Below are 18613 nucleotides of genomic sequence, written 5' to 3'. Positions count from 1 at the left end.
CACGCCAGATACAATGAGGATTGGCTGATGGACTTCTGGATTCCTTCTCCTGAAGTCAATAATCAGCTCCTTGGTCTTGCTGACATCAAGTGAGAGCTTGGTGTTGTGGCACCATTCAGCCAGATTTTCAATCTCCCTCCATCACCACTTCTGATTCAACCAATGGCAGTGGTGTCATTATCAAACTTAAAAATGGCATTGGAGCTGTGCTTTGCCACACAACATAAAGTGGGTAGAGTGGGGGCTAAGCACACAGCCTTGTAGTGTACTTGTGTAGAACTCTATCATTCTCGCTGTCTCTGGTCCTCTTTCCTCCTCGCTGTCTCTCTTTAGCCCCCTTCGCCTTAGCAACCTGTCTATTTGTCGATAAGATCTTCACTTGGAGACATTCTTCCACGGTGACGGCACTTCAAGATTTAAGGACAATACTGGCATTCGAATGGAATGACATTCCGGTCATCTAGGCATGGTCAAAATGGAAGTGCTGCCTTGAAGCTTTGGTGCCTGGGATAGACCAGTGGAACAAACAGTTTACCATGATGCCGACGGAGAAGTGTTCAGAGCTGCCAGAACCTCTTCCTGAAGTCCCAGAGTCAAATCCCACTGTAGGGTAATGTAATGGGTGGAAATGTGCATTATTCATAACCACCGACATTGAGTTCACTTTAAGAGTCTGGTCTGATGTGACAACATATTTACATGAAGCTTGTTACCACACTTTATGTTCTACATTTGGAGGACAATAAATGAGTTTTCCTTTAATCTTAAAATGTCTGATGCTGATTTATTTGCAAAAACCTGCGCTGGTGACTCCGATGCTCCAGGACAATTCCAGAGTTATTCAATGTGTCGACCAACCCAGCTGCTTCGAAACTGCCGGAGATTTGGGAGCAAAGTGCCATTGCTTGGTTTGTACAAGCCAAGGCCCATTCGCGCTGTGAGAAATCTCCGTGGACAACACCAGGTATTACTACATAATAGTATCACACAGCATTGAGAGTGATGAGTTTGCTTGAACACCCAACTGAACACGATATTTATCGCTGCAAAGTCTACACTCAGCCAAGCAGAGATGATTAATTCCTTCTCCTCTCCCTGTCTCATAAGCCTGGTCAGTCGTGGCTGCAGAACAGACCCGTGGGGCTGCGCTTTTACCATTCTCGCTTTGGTCCGAATGCTAGGAAGTGCTGACCACCTTGTTGCTTAGACAGTGCCTCCACATCGGGACGTCAGAGCTGCCAGGGTTGTCTACTGTCCTTTACGGACACCCTTCCAGGGCGATGCTCCTTACGTGACACGGGTGCTCCGGTGAGTGTGCTCTCAGCATCGCCTATTGATGAGAAGGCAAAGATCGATGAAACCCCGCTGGAGGCCGCCAACCACAACAGGAGCCTGATGTTCAGGACAGGACGGGTGATGATCTGCCTCAGTGGATGATGCTACTTGTTAGACTTCGTCCTGGCTAAAGTGGCAACTCCTCTGCTCAGCACAGAGTACCTGTGTGCCGAAGGACTGTGAGTTGATTTCAGAACTGTCAAACTGTGGATGTTCATTAACCTGCTCCCCCAGTAAGTTTCCCACAACAACTCTGTCAAGCACACGCACCACTGCATGCGGGTTCACTCAGCTGCTGGGTGAATTCCCAAACCTCACCAAGCCCACATTCTTAACTATAGTCTCAAAACATGGGGTTGAGCATCACATTTCCACAACTGGCCCGCAAGCGTAAATTGGACGCAGGAAAGCTGGCGATTGTGAAAGCTGAGCTTGCTGACATTGAAAGCATATGGGCCCTAAGTCCAATGGTATTTGCCAAACAAGTGACAATTACCAATGCTTTAACAGGTTGCCACCCTGAGAATTACCCGGTGCCAGATACCCAAAACTTTTCGGCATGCTGAGGTGGAAAGTTAATTTTTTCTAAGGTTGATTTAGTTACAGGCTACCATCAGGTGCCTGTTTGATTGGAGGATGTTCCCAAAATGCTGCGATAACCCTATTTGGCCTCTTTGAATTCATTTGCACTGAAGAATGCAGCACAGACTTTCCAACGGCTGATGGACTCCATATTAAAAAACATGCATTGTCTTATTTTTACTTGGATGAAAACACTTGACACAAGCGTTTCCAAATCCAAACGCATGTCACATCTCCATTCACTTTTCAAGCATTTAAGCCAACACGTCATTTATTAATCCTGCTAAAGGTTGTTTGAGTTGTCAACCATCAACTTTCAGAATCAGAATCAGTTTTATTATCACCAGCATGTGTTGTGAAATTTGTTAACTTAGCAGCAGCAGTTCAATGCGATACATAATATAGAAGAAGAAGAAAAAAATAATAAAATGATAATAAGTAAATCAATTACAGTATACGTATATTGAATAGATTAGAGTTTTTCGGTTTTCAGCTATGGTGAATATCTATCACTGTTTCATGCCGCGAGCTGATGAACTTATGCTCCCTCAAAGGCACATGCTTGACTGGTCAGCAGACATGACCTGAGTGTTTGATGACACCAAATGAGCTCCTCCTAACTTGACCCTACTGGGGCACCCGCTCCCCAATGCACTAGAGCCATTACTACTGAAGCTTCAGACTATGCTATGGATGCTGAGCATGAAGAGTTGGTTGGAGGCATGCAGTGGCAGTTTGCCTTCTTTAACTGGCAGCTCTGTCCCCCCCCTCTCCCTTGAAAGGAAGTATTAGCTCATTTGACCATGAGCTTCTTGGTCTCTATCTGGTTGTCAGCCATTTTTCTTTTTCTCTAGATGGTTGACATTTCGCAGCATTTGTCGACCACAAGCTTCTTGTGCATGCAATGGCAAAACTATCAGACCCTTGGTGTGCACGGCAGTAACGCCACCAGGCCAATGTATCCGTGTTCACAACTGATATACAACATATTGAGGAAAAAATAATACCATGGCTGATTGCCTCTCACAGCCAGCTGTTGAAGTTGATGATACCAGTATGGCAGCTGACAAAGTTATGGACCTAGAGGTCCAGGCTTACTGAACAGCAGTCATGTGCCTGTGGTTGGCTTACATTAAGTTCGGGGAAGCTGGAATTTCTCCCCTGTGTGACTGTCCGCTGGTTGTCTTCACCCCACAGTGCCCACAAAATGGAGGTGGACTGTTTTTAACTCCATTCGTGACCTCTCCTATCCAGGCTGGAAGGCCTCACTGGAACTGGTTCCACTAAAGTTTGTGTGGCACAGCCTTAGAAGGGACATGCTTGATTGGAGCTCAGCCTGTTTTGAGTGCCAGAGAGCAAAAATTAACCGTCATATCCGGGAACCATTAACATCTTTTGAGGTCCCAGAGCGATGGTTTCACCATGTCTATGTGAACCTGGTTGGTATTCTTTCCCCCTCCTGCGCTTCCATGCATTTCTTTGCAGTGTTGGACCATACACCAGGTGGCCAGAGGTCATCCCTTTAGCATCAACGATGGCCACAGTCATGACTCAAGTGTTCATCAGCACCTGAATTACTTGGTTTGGCACCCCACCTGGAATTTCCTCTGACTGCAGTCCCCAATTCATATCAGACCTCGGGCTGCAATGACCCTGAACCTCAGCATATCACCCGCAGTCCAATGGATGATGCAAACAGATTCACCAAGGCTGGTCTGAGGGATTCCCTGATGGATGGTCTTCCACGGGTCCTGCTGGGGCTCAGAACAACTCCTAAAGTCTGAGGCTGAGTTTCAAGTGTGATTTTATTACTGATGCCACGACTGCGTAGACAGCGTCTCATCAGCGTTCTACCCTCCTCAGTAAATTTAATTCCGTTACACACATTCCTACCTGCCATCATGGTGTACAGCATTCATGGGTTCCCAAATTCCACCTGATTTGTTTTCGTCAACCATTTTGGAACAGAGAGAAAATTCCTTTATCATAGAAAGGAGGGGTAAACCCGAATGTATTTTGGTAGATCACCTTAAACTGGCCCATCTAGATTTGGAGGGTTTCACCACCATGTCCCTGTCATCATGGCGTGTCCATGACTGTGTCAACACACCTCTGGACTGAGTTGTTACAGTTCTCCTTAAACTTAAAATGCCTCACACAGTTTCATTTGTGAAAACCTACAATATAGCCACTGCAGAGGATTCAGCCATGATCTCAGAATGGCGGTGCAGACTCGAGGGGCCGAATGGTCTACTTCTGCACCTATTGCCTATTGATTCCCCAGAAACTGAGATTATTTTGCAGCTGTAAATTTCACCCACCACACAGAGTAACCACCTTGTCAGGAAAGACGTATCCCACAAGAGTAAGGAATCACCAACAGCGATTGAATCTTCGGCCTGAATGGAAGAATTTAAAATTTACAGTGCGGTAGATGTCTATATAGCAGTTATAGTACACCATAATGTTCTGAACTGTTGGAGTTTTTAGGTAAGCAGGGAGAGGGTTATGTGTTTATTATTTCAGTAATATTGTGTAATGCCCTGGTTAAGATTACTACAGCTATGTTGTGAGGTGTTTTCAGTTCAGCAATTTGCTGCAAAAGTTGTGTATCCTGCTCGTAAGAGTGTTTTGGCTTCCACTAAAGATAAGGAGACACGTTGTTAAAATTAGGAATGTTGTGTCAGCCAGTCGGGGTTCTCTCGGTACATGTTGTAACTTCCTGCCCAGTGGGATGCCATGGAACATTCGAGAGTGCTGGGCGGGAGCTGATTTCTGAAGGACGGTGTCTGTCTTGCAGATTTTTTTTTGGGAGGGAGCTACAGAGCGGGGCACAAGCGGAAGATGCCAAAGATGCAGAATGTCATTTGAAAAAGAGTCTTCATTGTAGGAAGTGTGTTGTGCAGACAAATGGCTCTAAGGAGAAAGTGCCAATACTCCCGAGTTAGCCAGTTCATTCGAGATGGTCTTTGAGGGAAGTTTGAACTGTAACTGATGTCCTTCATGCAGATCGTAGGCTCAGCACGAGTAAAGCAATACATCCGACCTCTCAGAAATGAGCTCCAATGTTTATGTGCACATTTAGATTGGTTAACTGTAATGGGCCCTCTTATTTTTTTTCTTTTTTCCAATTAATTGTTTGATAAAGTTGAAAATTGGTAAATATACTTTCTTTGAAATTTTATACTGGCGTACGATCTGTAATTTCTTGGTGACCGATAATTGTGTAGGGGCAGTATTTACACAACATTTTCTACTATCAACGTACCTTAATCAGAACTTCCCAACTTTCCTGTTTGGTTGAATCCCAAATCATTACCAATGCTGGATGTGCATCACTTATGAAAGGTGGCCCTCTCAGCGCCGAGTCACATGGCTGTTAGCAGAGTTAGCTAACGAGCCAAGTCTGTATACAAGCCCTGCTGAGAGGTTTGCAATTGTAAATATATTGTTTGATTAAGCATTCTTTGTTGTTTCCATAATTCATTACAGGTTACATGTGATAGTACATGAATGGCATACCACCGTGCCACCGTGTGGAACCATGCCACACCGTATCATCATGCCACCGTGTCATATGTGCATGTTTCACTAAAGTAAACATTGAAATTAAGACATGTTTTCCATCTGTTCATGGTTTCCATTCAATGTGTTTTCTGCTTTGGAGTTGAAAAAAAAACACAAGAATAGGCAGGTGAGGAGTAGAGGTAAGAGGCCAGAGTGGGAATAGAAGGAGGAAGGGGAGAATGAATATTACCTCAAAGGAGAAATCGATGTTTATCAGGTTGGAGGCTAATCAGACAGAATTTGAGATGTTGCTCTTCCAAACTGAAAGTGGTCTCTTTATGGCAGAAGAGGACATCATAGTCTGATATATCAGAATAGGAATGTGGATAGGAATTAAAGTTGTTGGCCACCCGGGAAATTCCACTTTTTGCATATGGAAATGCTCAACAAAGTGGTCCCCAATTTATGTCAGTTCAGATTGGTAACAACATCTGCTTCACAGTTACTGCTCACTGGGTTTAGAGAAACAAGACAGGACAGAGCTTCAAATGGCTCCCAATGTCAGATGTGAACTTAATTATCAACAATCACTCCCAATCTAATCTCCCCATTAACAAGGTTAACCTCTGCAAAGTTAGCAGAGCTGGGACTTTTCTCTTTGGAGCTTGGAAGAATGAGAGGGGACTTGATAGAGGTCAACAAGATTATGAGAGGCATAGATAGGGTGGATAGTCAGTACCTGTTTCCCAGGGCACTAATAGCAAACACCAGAGGGCTTATGTACAAAATTGAGGGAGGGAAGTTTAGGGGAGACATCAGTGGTAAGTTTTTTAGACAGAGGGTTGTGAGAGCCTGGAATGACTTGCCAGGGATGGTGGTGAAGGCTAGAACATTAGGGGTATTTAAGAGCCTCTTGCAAAGGTAGATGGATGAAAGAAAAATGGAGGGTTATGTGGTAGTGTGGGTTTTGTACTTTTTTTTAAAGTATTATATGGGTCAGCACAACATGGAGGGCTGAAGGGCCTGTACTGTGCTGTAGTGTTCTATGGTTCTATAGCACCTTCTCATTCTCTTTTGTCTATCCTGCTTGAGATTTCATCAAACAATTGTAACAGATTTGCCAGGATAGATTTTCCCTTCAGGAAACTAGCCTTTTGAATCATGTGTCTCCAAGTATCCTAAAACCACATCCTTAACTGACTCCAACATCTTCCCAAGCACTGAAGTTGGACTAATTGGCTTGTAATTTCCTATCTTCTGACTCACTCCCTTCATGAAGAGTGAAGTATCTTTTGCAATTTTCCAGTCATTCAGAACCATGCCAGAATCTATTGAGGGTTGACAGATTATTACTAATGCCTCCACAATCTTTTCAGTCACCTCCTTCAGAACCCTGGGACATTCTCCCTAGTAATGGCAACTTCACTCACTTCTGCCGCCCAGCACTGTTGAACTTCCAGTATGCTGCCAGAGTCTTCCACAGTGAAGACTGATGCTTACTTAGTTCATCAGCCATTTTCTTGTCCCCTATCACTTCCTCTCCAGCATCATTTTCCAGTGGCTTGAATCTACTCTCACCTCTCTTTTACACTGTATATATCTGAAGAAAATTCTGTTATCCTCTTTAAGATTATCGGCTAGCTTACCTTCATAATGCGTACGAGAAACAATAACTGGGCCAACAACCAATGCCTAGGGCACAGCACGGCAATTGACATTACATTCTCCAGTACCATCCCACTCGTTAGCTCAGTTCCTTGGTCACTATAGCTATTTCCATTGAACCTTCTCCCACCAAACAATCAAGGAGACTAACCCCAATTACATCAGTTTGATTTGTAAAGTCAAAATTCCCAAGGGTTCTCTAAAAAATGTTCTCTGTGTTCTTTCTCTCACTTCTTAACAATCCATTCTCCTTTCCTCTCTCATTCATTCCATTGCTCCTTCCTCTTTCTTCTTCCCTCTCTCTCACTTCCTCAAACTTCTCTTTTTTTGTGTGTGGGGAGAGAGGATTTGGGGGCCGATGTTCTTCTTACATTTCAGGTGGGATGAGAGGGATTTGCTAATTGTGTTGCCTTTTTTTTTTGTGCAAGAGGGTTGGGTTGATGTTTCACTCTGAACTGACCCAGTTTGTCTTTGTTTCTTGGCAACCTGGAGAAGAACAATCCCAGAGTTGTATACTGCATACGTACTTTGATAATAACCGAACCTTTGTAGCTTTTAAAATGTTCCCGTCTGCCCCTCTCACTCTCCAGTTGAGTAGAATGCCAAACCACCTGAAGGAAATGAGCCTTCTCAATGGAAATAGTACAGAATGATCTGTTCCCATAGCATAGAGCATTTGTAATACTGTTTAATACACTAATGTCACTCTCTAGAAGTGGGAGATAATATCCCTCATTTACACATTTACCCTATAGTGCAGAACATCTGATGGGGAAGTGGGGAATATCCTTGCAGGTACCACCTAGCCTCATATCCCTCTATACTGGTGCATGTCCCATTGCCCTGATGACTCTCTATACTGGTTCTTGTCCCTTCCCTTTCCATGATAACTCTTTATAAAACACCAGACCATTGCCCTGTTGTCCGATAGTCCTGCTATCTCTCTGTACTAAAGAGTGTCCTACGGACCTGTTCTCTTATAATAGAAAGTGTCCCATTGCCACAACTGGAAATCGTCCCACTGCCTGTATAGCTCCAGTGCAGTGATGTCTCTCTACACTGGCAGATGCCCCTTTGCCCTGATATCTGTCTATACTGATGGGTTTGCCACTGCCCTGGTATTACCCTTTACTGGAGAGAGTCAATTGCACTGTTAACTCTTTATACTGGAGAGTGTCTCATTGGCCTGATACCCCTCTATACAGGTGGGCATCTCATTGCCCTGTTATCTCTCCATTACGCTGGGTGTCCAATTGCCCTGATATCTCTAAGTACTAAAGAATATCCCACTGCCTTGATATCGCTCTATAATGGTGGGTGTTCCATTACCTGCATTGTTTTCTATAATGGAAAGTGTTGTGCTGCCCTGGTATCTCTGGATTGTGGTTTTGGCATCCTGGAGTGCACTAAAAGAGGAAGAATAATGTTCTGGGACCCTGACTTTCAGTCAAGCACCCAGTAGTTTAGGATATTGAAACTGGAAAAGGAAAGGACCAGAAGATCAGAATCAGAATCAAGTTTAATATCATCGGCATATGTTGTGAAATTTGTTATCTTTATGGCAGCAATACAGTGCAATACATGATAAATACAGAATAAAAAACTGAATTGCAGTAAGCAAACATGTCTATTAAGTAGTTAAGTTAAATAATTAGTGCAATATACATCGATCTTGTTCAGTAGCCCCTCCATACCAGACGGTGATACAGCCAGTCAGAATGTTATTCCAGTGTTTTAGGTGATAAACCAAATCTCCTCAAACTCCTGATGATATATAACCAGTCTTGCCTTCTTTATAACTGCATCAATATGTTATGATATGCTACGGTCAGGTTAGGTCCTCAGAGATATTGACACCCAGGAGCTTGAAATTGCTTACTCTCTCCGCTTCTGTTCCCTCTATGAGGATTGGTTCATGCTCTCTTGTCTTACCCTTCCTGAAGTCCACAATCAGCTCTTTGGTCTTGCTAACATTGAGTGCAAGATTGTTGCAACAACACCACTCAACTTACTGATATATAGACTCATAGAGACATAGAGAAAAACGGAACAGATACTGGCCCTTCGGCCCATCTGGTTCATGTCAAACCATTTAAAATACCTGGTGTCATCAATTATCACCGGGACCATAGCCCTCCATATCCCTATTCTCCAGGTGACCAAAAATGCACACAATACTCCAAATTAGTCTTCACCAAAGTCTTATACAACTTGAACATAACATTCCATCTTCTGTACTCAATACATTGATTTATGAAGGCCAATGTGTGAAAAGCTTTCTTTGCAGCCTTATTTACCTGTGACACCTCTTTCAATGAATTATTTACAGTGTTCCCAGATCCCTTTGTTCTTCCACACTCCTCAGTGCCCTACTGTTCACTGTGTAAGACTTATTTTTGTTGGTCCTATTGGAAATGCAAATCTTCACATTGGTCTGCATATGGCCTGCCATATTTCAGCCTCTGCTTCTTTAATCCCTCCCATCCTGTCACGTCTAAAATACCTGAACGTGGAAAATGCAGGAGGCAAATGTGCAAGATAGCTGCAGGGACCTGCCCCTTCATCTGATGCAGCTGCTTCTTTGTGCATCATAGCTTCTGAGGACACAGGTAAGGTGCAAGATTTCAGGCAGGCAGGTCTCCAATGAAGAGATCCAGTGGCCCATGAGAACCGTGGGTGATGGAGCCGCAGCCAGGGATGGCCAAGAACCAGAGGGTCTCAGGAGAACTCGAGATACAGAGAAATAGTTTCAAGGTAGGTCTTCCCCATTGTCAAATGAAGAGGCTTTGTTTGTATCCGATTACACCAGAGCTGATTGGATTCCTTTCTGAAGCTTGACCCTTCCAGTGCGGGGGACAGGCCTCAAAGGGAATGCACGTCTTCTGTGCCAATTCAATGTCAAGAAAGTTACCAGCTGCACCCGGGTCCACAAATGTGCTCAGCATAATGGTCTTTTTACTGGGATCGTTCCAAGTGGGGGGCATGCTGGTAGTAGTAAACAGGAGCATGGGGTCATGAGTTAGGCCGTTTCACTCACTAAGGTCCTTCCACCCTCTAGTGAGCTTTGGCTTTTACTGCTAGCTCAGGGCAGGAAACACCACAGTAAAGACAATGGCCCTCTCTCATGCATGTGTCAGCCAAGTTCATGCTAACTGCTTTAATCCATTTTTTGACTGTTGACTAGAACAAGCAAGCTCAGTTGATGTCAGTGACAATGAACTTGGAGTGACATGAAACATGCGGTATTCCCTTCTCCTCACGAACACGGTTGTCATTCGGGGTGGCCATGGTTAGGTGCTACTCGTGGCTGGATCCCCCCACTTCCTGCTGGTAAGCTGGTCCTTCACAAGGAGATGCCACAGTGTAAGGCTGTGAGGAACGTCTCTGAACTCCACTTGCTTTCAGCTGCAAGAGTCCAGAACTCTATTGCAAAGTCTGCAGATCTAACAGCTGCCTAGCTGATTCCCAGCCACTCACCCGGTGGCCAAAAACCTGTTCAAGGATGTCTGCGAACACCTTTTGATCACTGAAGATTGGCTCCATAGAACAGATGTCCACTCTAGTGCACGATCTGACAGCAGAGATATAATGTACATTATCTTGGTTTTACCAGACTGAAACAATGGAGCTTAAAGACAAGGGCACACTGAGTCGGAAAGCCTTTGCGACTACCAGGATTGCCATCATCACACTGGGGGAAGGGATCTTGGGTCCTGTGACTGGCACATTTGGTAGGTGGCACTGTCCCAGGAGGCAGAACCAGTGCAGGCACTGGCATTGTAGCAGGATTGGGACCTTGAGGAAGGTGTGCATGCAACCACTGAATTCTCACTGCTTAGCAGCATCCATAAACTGCTGTAGTTGCTCTGGATGTGAACTAGGAAAAGCCCACTGCTTTAGTTACAGCAACACAGAGCTGTTCTTTCTCTGCTGGGTCCATCTTGTTGGCTCAGTTCTTGTCACAGCTGACTATGCTACTTCTTCAGTTTAACTTCCTTCATGACAGGAGGGACATGAGAAGGCCTTGGCATGTAGGATTAAGGAGAACCCCAAGGCGTTCTATGCATATGTGAAGAATAGGAGGGTGACAAGAACGAAGGTGGGATCGCTAATGGATAAAGAGGGCAACAGGTGCCTGGAAGTGGAGGAGGTTGAGGAGGTCCTAAATGAATACTTTCCTTCAGCCTTCAGAAGTGCAAAGGATCTTGATCAGGATGAGGTCAAAGTAGAGTGGGCCTGTGTACTGGACAACGTGGAGATTAAAGAAGAAGTGCTGGATCTTCTTAAAAACATTAAGATTGATAAATCCCCAGGGCCGGATATGATACATCCCAGGTTGTTGTGGGAATTGAGAGAAGAGATTGCAGGAGCATTAGCTATGATCTTCGAATCCTCTTTGGCTGCAGGGGAAGTGCCGGAGGACTGGAGAATGGCAAATGTAGTTCCCTTGTTTAAAAAAGGTAATAGGGAGAAACCTGGGAACTATAGACCGGTGAGTCTTACTACGGTGGTATGCAAACTACTGGAAAGGATTCTTAAGGATAGGATCAATGAGTATTTGGAGAAGTACAGTCTACTTATGGATAGTCAACATGGCTGTGTGAAGGGAAGATCGTGCCTCACAAGCCTGATTGAGTTTTTCGAAGAGGTAACAAAAGAAACTGATGAGGGTAGGGCAGTGGATGTGGTCTACATGGATCTTAGCAAAGCATTTGCAAGGTCCCTCATGAGAGACTCATCCAGAAAGTCATGAGGCATGGGATAAGTGGAACCTTGACTGTTTGGATAAAAAATTGGCTTAAAGGAAGAAAGCACAGGGTAGTTGTGGAAGGAAAGTATTCTGCCTGGAGGTTGGTGACTAGTGCAGTGCCTCAGGGATCTGTCCTGGGACCCCTGCCATTTGTGATTTTTATAAATGACCTGGATGTAGAGGCGGAAGGATGGGTGAGTAAGTTTGCTGATGACACAAAGATTGGAGGAGTTGTGGATGGAGCTGTAGGTTGTCGAAGGTTACAAGAGGATATAGACAGGCTGCAGAGTTGGGCAGAAAAATGGCAGATGGAATTCAATCTGGACAAGTGTGAGGTGATGCATTTTGGAAGGACAAACCAGAAGACTGAGTACAGGATTAATGGTCTGTTACTTAAGAGTGTGGATGAACAAAGGGACCTTGGGATTCAAATCCATACATCCCTCAAGGTCACTGTCAGGTTGATAGGGTAGTTAAGAAGGCCGATGGGATGCTAGGCTTCATTAACAGGGGGATTGAGTTCAAGAGTAGAAAGGTCATGTTGCAACTCTACAAATTTCTGGTGAGACTGCACTTAAGAGTATTGTGCTCAATTCTGGTTACCTCATTATAGGAAGGATGTGGAAGCTATGGAGAAGTTGCAGAGGAGATTTACCAGGACTTTGCCTGGTTTGGAGAACAAGTCATATGAAGCAAGGTTAGCAGAGCTGGGACTTTTTTCTTTGGAGGGTAGAAGAATGACAGGGGACTTGATAGAGGTCTACAAGATTATGAGAGGCAAAGATAGGTTGGATAGTCAGTACCTGTTTCCCAGGGCACCAATAGCAAACATCAGAGGGCATATGTACAAAACTAAGGGAGGGAAATTTAGGGGAGACATCAGGGGTAAGTTTTTTACACAGAGGGTTGGCAGTGCCTGGAATGACTTGCCAGGGATGGTGGTAGAGGCTAGAACATTAGGGGTATTTAAGAGCCTCTTGCACAGGTAGATGGATGAAAGAAAAATGGAGGGTTATGGGGTAGAGTGGGTTGAGTACTTTTTTTTAAGGATTATATGCATCAGCACAACTTGGAGGGCTGAAGGGCCTGTACTGTGCTGTCGTGTTCTATGGTTCACATTGAATAGTGGTGAACCCAATTGCAGACTAAATTCACATAAAATTGGAGGGGAAAAATCCGACAAGGCCTTACTGGATTGTTTATCATGCAAGGTGCAGGCAGGGGGTCCAAAATGAAAACTCACAGGCCAAATCAAAATCCAAAGAAGAATTATCTTGAGTTTCAGAAACTAGTGATTCCTACAAGCTTCACTTCCAAAGGAGGACTCCAAGACTGAGCAAATAAACAAGCGACAAGGAACTTATATAGGGCTACAAACAAGGCACAGGTGACAAGCTTATCCCTGAAGAAGGGTCTCGGCCTAAAACTTCGACCGTTGACTCTTTTCCATTGATGCTGCCTGGCCTGCTGAGCTCCGCCTGCATTTCGTGTGTAATGCTTGGATTTCTAGCGTCTGCAGATTTTCTCTTGTTTGTGATAATTATCCTAATAGGCAGGTGAGCAAAAAGGGTTTGGCCTTGTCATTTCTGCCCGCCCTCTGATGGCCAGTTCAAGGTGTGACATTGATGGTAGGTAATTTTAACTTTGCACATATTGATTGGAACTTCCTTGCTGTGAAAAGACTGGATGAGATGAAGTTTGTCCAATGAGTTTCTTTAATCAGTATATAGAAGTCTCAACAAGTGAGAACATGATACTGGACCTTCTATTATGGAACGACACAGGGCAGGTGATCGAAATGTGTCTGGGGGAGCACTTCGCTTCAAAATAATTAAGGCAGAGTAAAGACAACCTGTTGTTGCTGTAGAACAGCAGTAGATGGGGGTGTTGTTCATAAGCTTAAACAAAGGTGTTGCATTCCTAATCAGGGTGGATAGGGTAGCATGGAGAGAATTGGTGTGCTTGCTTTCACAGGCTAAAACATTGAGCATAGAACTTGGGATGCTATGATACAGGTTTACATAATATTGGTTAGACAATTTTGGATTATTGTCAAGTTCTGGTTACCAAAATACAGGAGAAATATAGTTGCAGTATAGAGAGTGCACAAGAGATTCCCCAGCAGTGGAGGCTGCAGTCAGCAGGAGAGATTTCATTGCCTAATTGAACCTCAGTGGGAAGTAGGAGGCTTAGGGATTAACATATAAAGATTTACAAATTTTCAGGAGGTTAGATAAGGTAGATGGGAGGGGGAAAACTTAAAGCAAATCTTTCATATGAGTGAGGTGATCATCTGGAATGAGCTGCCAGATGATGTGATAGAACAAGGAACCCATGAAGTTCTGCAGATGGTGGAAATCTGCAGGGGCACACACAAAACACTGGAGGAACCCAGCAGGTCAGGCAGCATCTACAGAAATGAATAAGCATTCAATGTTTCAGGCTGAGGCCCTTTTCAGGACTGGAAAGGAAGTGGGAAGATGCCAAAATATAAAAGATTGGGGGAGGGAGAGGAGGAGGGGCTAGCAGGGGTTTGGTGATAAGTGTTGTGTATTTAATATTTCGGTATGAAACCCCTGGTGTCCTTGGCTGTGTAAGCTTAGGGAAAACACTCTCCAGTCCCACCAAACTTGTGAGGTTGAGACACCTCTCCCACCCCAAACCCCAGTTTGTGTGGATGCAGTGTAATTTGCTACCCTGTTACAAATTAGTGCCACAAAATAACAGATAGTACACTGCATATGATTAAAGGAATTAAATTCATGAATCTTAACATAACTAAAGGGTTAGTAAAGAGAAACAAAAAGAAAAGGGACCATTTTAATTAACAGTCAAATGTGCAGAAATCGGAGCTCATCTTGAACTTCTCTGTCACTCGCGCTGGGCCCTCGGTCTGCGTGAAAGCTCACAGCACCTTCTAAACGTTGCGTGGAATCCATCTGAAACAAATGGGTCTTCCATCTGGTGGTATCTTATGACCGGTTCTCCCCAGTGTCTTATCTCTTCATCTCCCGCTGAATGGAAACCACAAGGTCAGCCTTATTGCCCTTCATCAAGAAAACCTCCCCCTAATTGAATGGCACACATCATCCCTTATCTTTAACAATAACCCCAAAGGGGCTGAAAGCAGAACAGACTGCTCTTACAGAACTGCCAAATGAAATACAGCATAACAGTAAAAATGTGAACCAGGGCATTTACAAGTAATGTTTGAGTAAATACCTAATTAATATGTAAAAATCCATGAATGGCATAAGTCGTCATGCCACCACTTCATATGTGCATGTCTTGCTAAAGTAATAAACAAAAGTAAGACATGCATTCCGAACTTTGTGTGTTGCTTTCGATTAGTTTTATAATTTGGAGATATAAAACATAATGGTGCTGATAAATAAGTTTTGAAATGAACCTCAGATGACTACCTATCTGCTAAAGATACATCAACGGATCTGCCGTTGTTGGTAGGCCGAGACCGTCGGACCTACCTGGAGAGTACCTGAGGAAGAAGATAAAACTGCGCAGGCGCGGCTGACGTCAGTGGTGAGCGCGTGGTTTAAAAAGAGGCCCACTTTCAAGAGCGGGCAGTGTCAAACTGTATTTTTCACTAGGAAAAGAATTGAAGTAGGGAAGAAGTTAAGGATGTATGGGATTGAATGAGAAAGGGTTGGATCATTTCTATTTCAGGGAGTTATATTTGATTCACGATTAACATGGGCAGACCATATCAGGAAAGTTGAGGAGAAATGTAAAAAATTAATAAACGTGATGAGATGTTTGACTGGAATGGAATGTTCAGTAATAAAGAGAATGTATGTGGTTTTAGTAAGATCTGTGTTGGATTATTGAAGTGTAGCATATGGATCAGCAGCTCGGTCTCTTATAAGGAAACTGGATGTGATTCAGGCTCAGGTTTTGACAGTGTGCAGTTGGGCTTTTAAAACATCACCAGCATCAGCCCTGCAGGTAGAAATGAGAATAATGACTTTGGAATTAAGAAGGATGCAATTGATGGCAAACTACTGGGTTAATTTGCAGGGACACAATGATTCTCACCCTGCTAAAGGAGTGTTGCAGGAGTCCTGGGAAAATGGAAGGTTTCAGAGGGAAAATCTTAGTCGGGTAGGGAATGATATTGCTAGATCATGTGGAGTGTTTGATCTAAGGATAAGTCCTTCAGTAGTTTATCCAGTTGTAGCTCCATGGAAGCTGGTATGGCCTGACGTAGACTGGCAATTGTTAGCGGTTAAAAGGAAAGGAAAGTATAAAACTGATTTGGTAAGTGCATTCAACTGTCATGTGATGGAAAAATATAGTGATTATACTCGGGTCTATACAGGTGGTGCTAAGGAACCTGAGACAGGAGTGACAGGGTTTGGGGTGGCTATACCAGCAAAAACAATTGCAATCAGCAGAAGAACATCTGGTAAGTTAGCGGTGTATACAGTGGAGATGATGGCAGTGTTGGTTGCGTTGCGTTGGGTGGAGAAAACTAAACCAGTCAAAGCGTTGATATGCTCAGATTCATCTTCAGTACTGGCAAGTTTAATGTCTTCTCACTCAAACAGCCAGCAAGATGTACTTCATGAAGTCCTGCAGTCAGTCACAAGAGTTGCACATCAGGGAGGTCAGGTTAAATTTCTATGGGTTCCAGCTCATGTAGGGGTGAAGGGCAATGAAGGTGGATGAGTTGGCAAAGAGGGCAATAAAGAAAGAAAATATAGAAATGCACATTAGTATCAGTAAAGCAGAGGTTAAGTGTGTAATCTGAGAAAAACTTATCCAAATGTGGCAAGAAAGATGGGACAGGGAGGGGAAAGGGAGGCATTTATATCAAATACAAAAAAGTGTTTCAGGTACTAGGGTAGGAAGTAGATACAGAAGAGAGGAAATTGTGTGGACTAGGTTAAGGCTGGGGCACTGTGCACTAAACCAAACATTGAAAATGATAGGGAAACACCAGACAGGATTGTGTGCGGAATGTCAGGAAGAGGAGTCAGTAGAACTTGTAGTTCTGAGTTGCAGGAAGTATGGGATACAGAGAGAGAGAGATGATGAGAATTAATCTAAGGGAATTGGGGGTGCAGAATTCACATGAAAAGGGTTGCTGGGCATGGATGAGAGAACACAGGTCAGGGTATTTTTAGCTTTCTTAAGGGGTACAAGGTTTTTTAATGGAATATGATGGATAAACAGAAATAGGGTACTCGGATGGGGAGGATAAAGTGTAGGTTAGGGTATGTGTATGTGTGCGATTGGGTGAAGGGATTTAGAACGTGAGTCCATCGCATACTCCGGAGCAGAAGGTGGCGGTAATGCACCATTAAGCTGGGTGCCAACCGCCGTAAAAAGAGAGAGAGAGAGAGAGCGGGCAGCGGAGCGGAAGTAAAGAGTGCTCGGGGTCGACAGACGACTGGAGATCGGAGGATCAGCCGTTGTCGGGAAGCCGAGACCGTCGGACCTACCTGAGGAGGAAGGTAAAACTGCGCAGGCGCGGGTGACGTCGACGGCGAGCGCGGGGTTTCAAAAGAGGCGCACTTTCAAGAGCGGGCAGCGGTGCGCGTGGGAGCAGAGGGCTGGGCTTTGGCGCAAAGGGACTTCGGTGAGGGGACATCAGTGAGCCTGAGTACGTGCTTGCTGAGGTAAAAAGGGAAGGTCAGTAGGTTCTTTTTTCATTTATTCTGACTAATCTGGGATCAGGTGATGGGGGAGACGGTTAGAGCAGTGGGGTGCTCCGTATGCAGTATGTGGGAGGTCAGGGTCGACACAGTTGTCCCTGATGACCACACCTGCAATAGGTGCATCCAGCTGCCGCTCCTATCAGACCGAGTTAGGGGGTTGGAGCAGGAGCTGGATGAACTACGGATCATTCGGGAGGTGGAGGCAGAGATAGATAAGAGTTTTCGGGAGGTAGTCAGACCGAAAAGACAGGAGGTAGGCAAATGGATGACAGTCAAGAGAGGCAGGGGGAGCAGACAGAGAGAGCAGAGCACCCCTGTGGCCGTTCCCAGCAACAATAAGTATACCGTTTTGGATACTGTTGGTTGGGATGACCTACCAGGAACAATTTGCAGTGGTCCTGTCTCTGGCACTAAGGTTGGACCCTCGAAAGAAGGGGAAGAGGGAAGAGAAGAGAGCGGTAGTGATAGGGGATTCTATAGTCGGGGGGTGGATAGGAGATCTTGTGGGGAAGATCGGGAGTCTCGGATGGTATGTTACCCCCCTGGTGCCGGGGTCCGAGACATTTCAGATCAGGTGCAGGTTATTCTCGAGAGGGAGGGCAAGAATCCAGATGGTGTGGACCATGTAGGGACCAACGACGTGGGTAGAATGAGTGAGGTGGTCCTGCGTAGGGAGTTCAGGGAGTTAGGTACGAAGCTGAAGAGCAGGATATCCAGGGTAACAATGTCAGGATTGCTACCTGCGCCACGTGCGAGTGAGGCAAGGATTATACAGATTAATTTGTGGCTGAGAGGATGGTGCAGGAGGGAGGGCTTCAGGTTTTTCGATAATTGGGCTTTGTTCCAGGGAAGGTGGGGTCTGCTCCGAAGGGACGGTTTACACCTGAACTGGAGCAGTACTAACATTCTTGTAGGGAAGTTTGCTAGTGCTTCTTGGGGGGGGGGGGGGGATCCAGAATGTGAGAGAGGATAGTGAGACGAAGAACAAAGGACAGGTTGCGGAATTAAGTGTGTAGTAGAGAAAGGTGAGGCGGAACAAGTGATAAGGAGGACACATGTACAGAGGGGTGGTCTGACGGAACATGGAGTTAAATGT

General features: G+C 44.7%; 1 long non-coding RNA gene across 1 annotated transcript; it reads right to left on the bottom strand.

The window, feature by feature from the left end:
* Positions 1–14629: 14629 nt before the first annotated feature.
* On the bottom strand, positions 14630–17338 carry LOC132383181 (uncharacterized). The gene is made up of 2 exons (XR_009508561.1): positions 17302–17338; positions 14630–14853 (listed from the first exon to the last, which is right to left on the bottom strand). It is a non-coding gene; the product is annotated as an uncharacterized LOC132383181 (long non-coding RNA).
* Positions 17339–18613: the final 1275 nt, after the last annotated feature.

Source organism: Hypanus sabinus, chromosome 29, assembly GCF_030144855.1.
Source record: "Hypanus sabinus isolate sHypSab1 chromosome 29, sHypSab1.hap1, whole genome shotgun sequence".
Classification (NCBI taxonomy): domain Eukaryota; kingdom Metazoa; phylum Chordata; class Chondrichthyes; order Myliobatiformes; family Dasyatidae; genus Hypanus; species Hypanus sabinus.
Note: the sequence above shows the minus strand (reverse complement) of the source record. Positions and strands in the feature narration are given on the sequence as shown.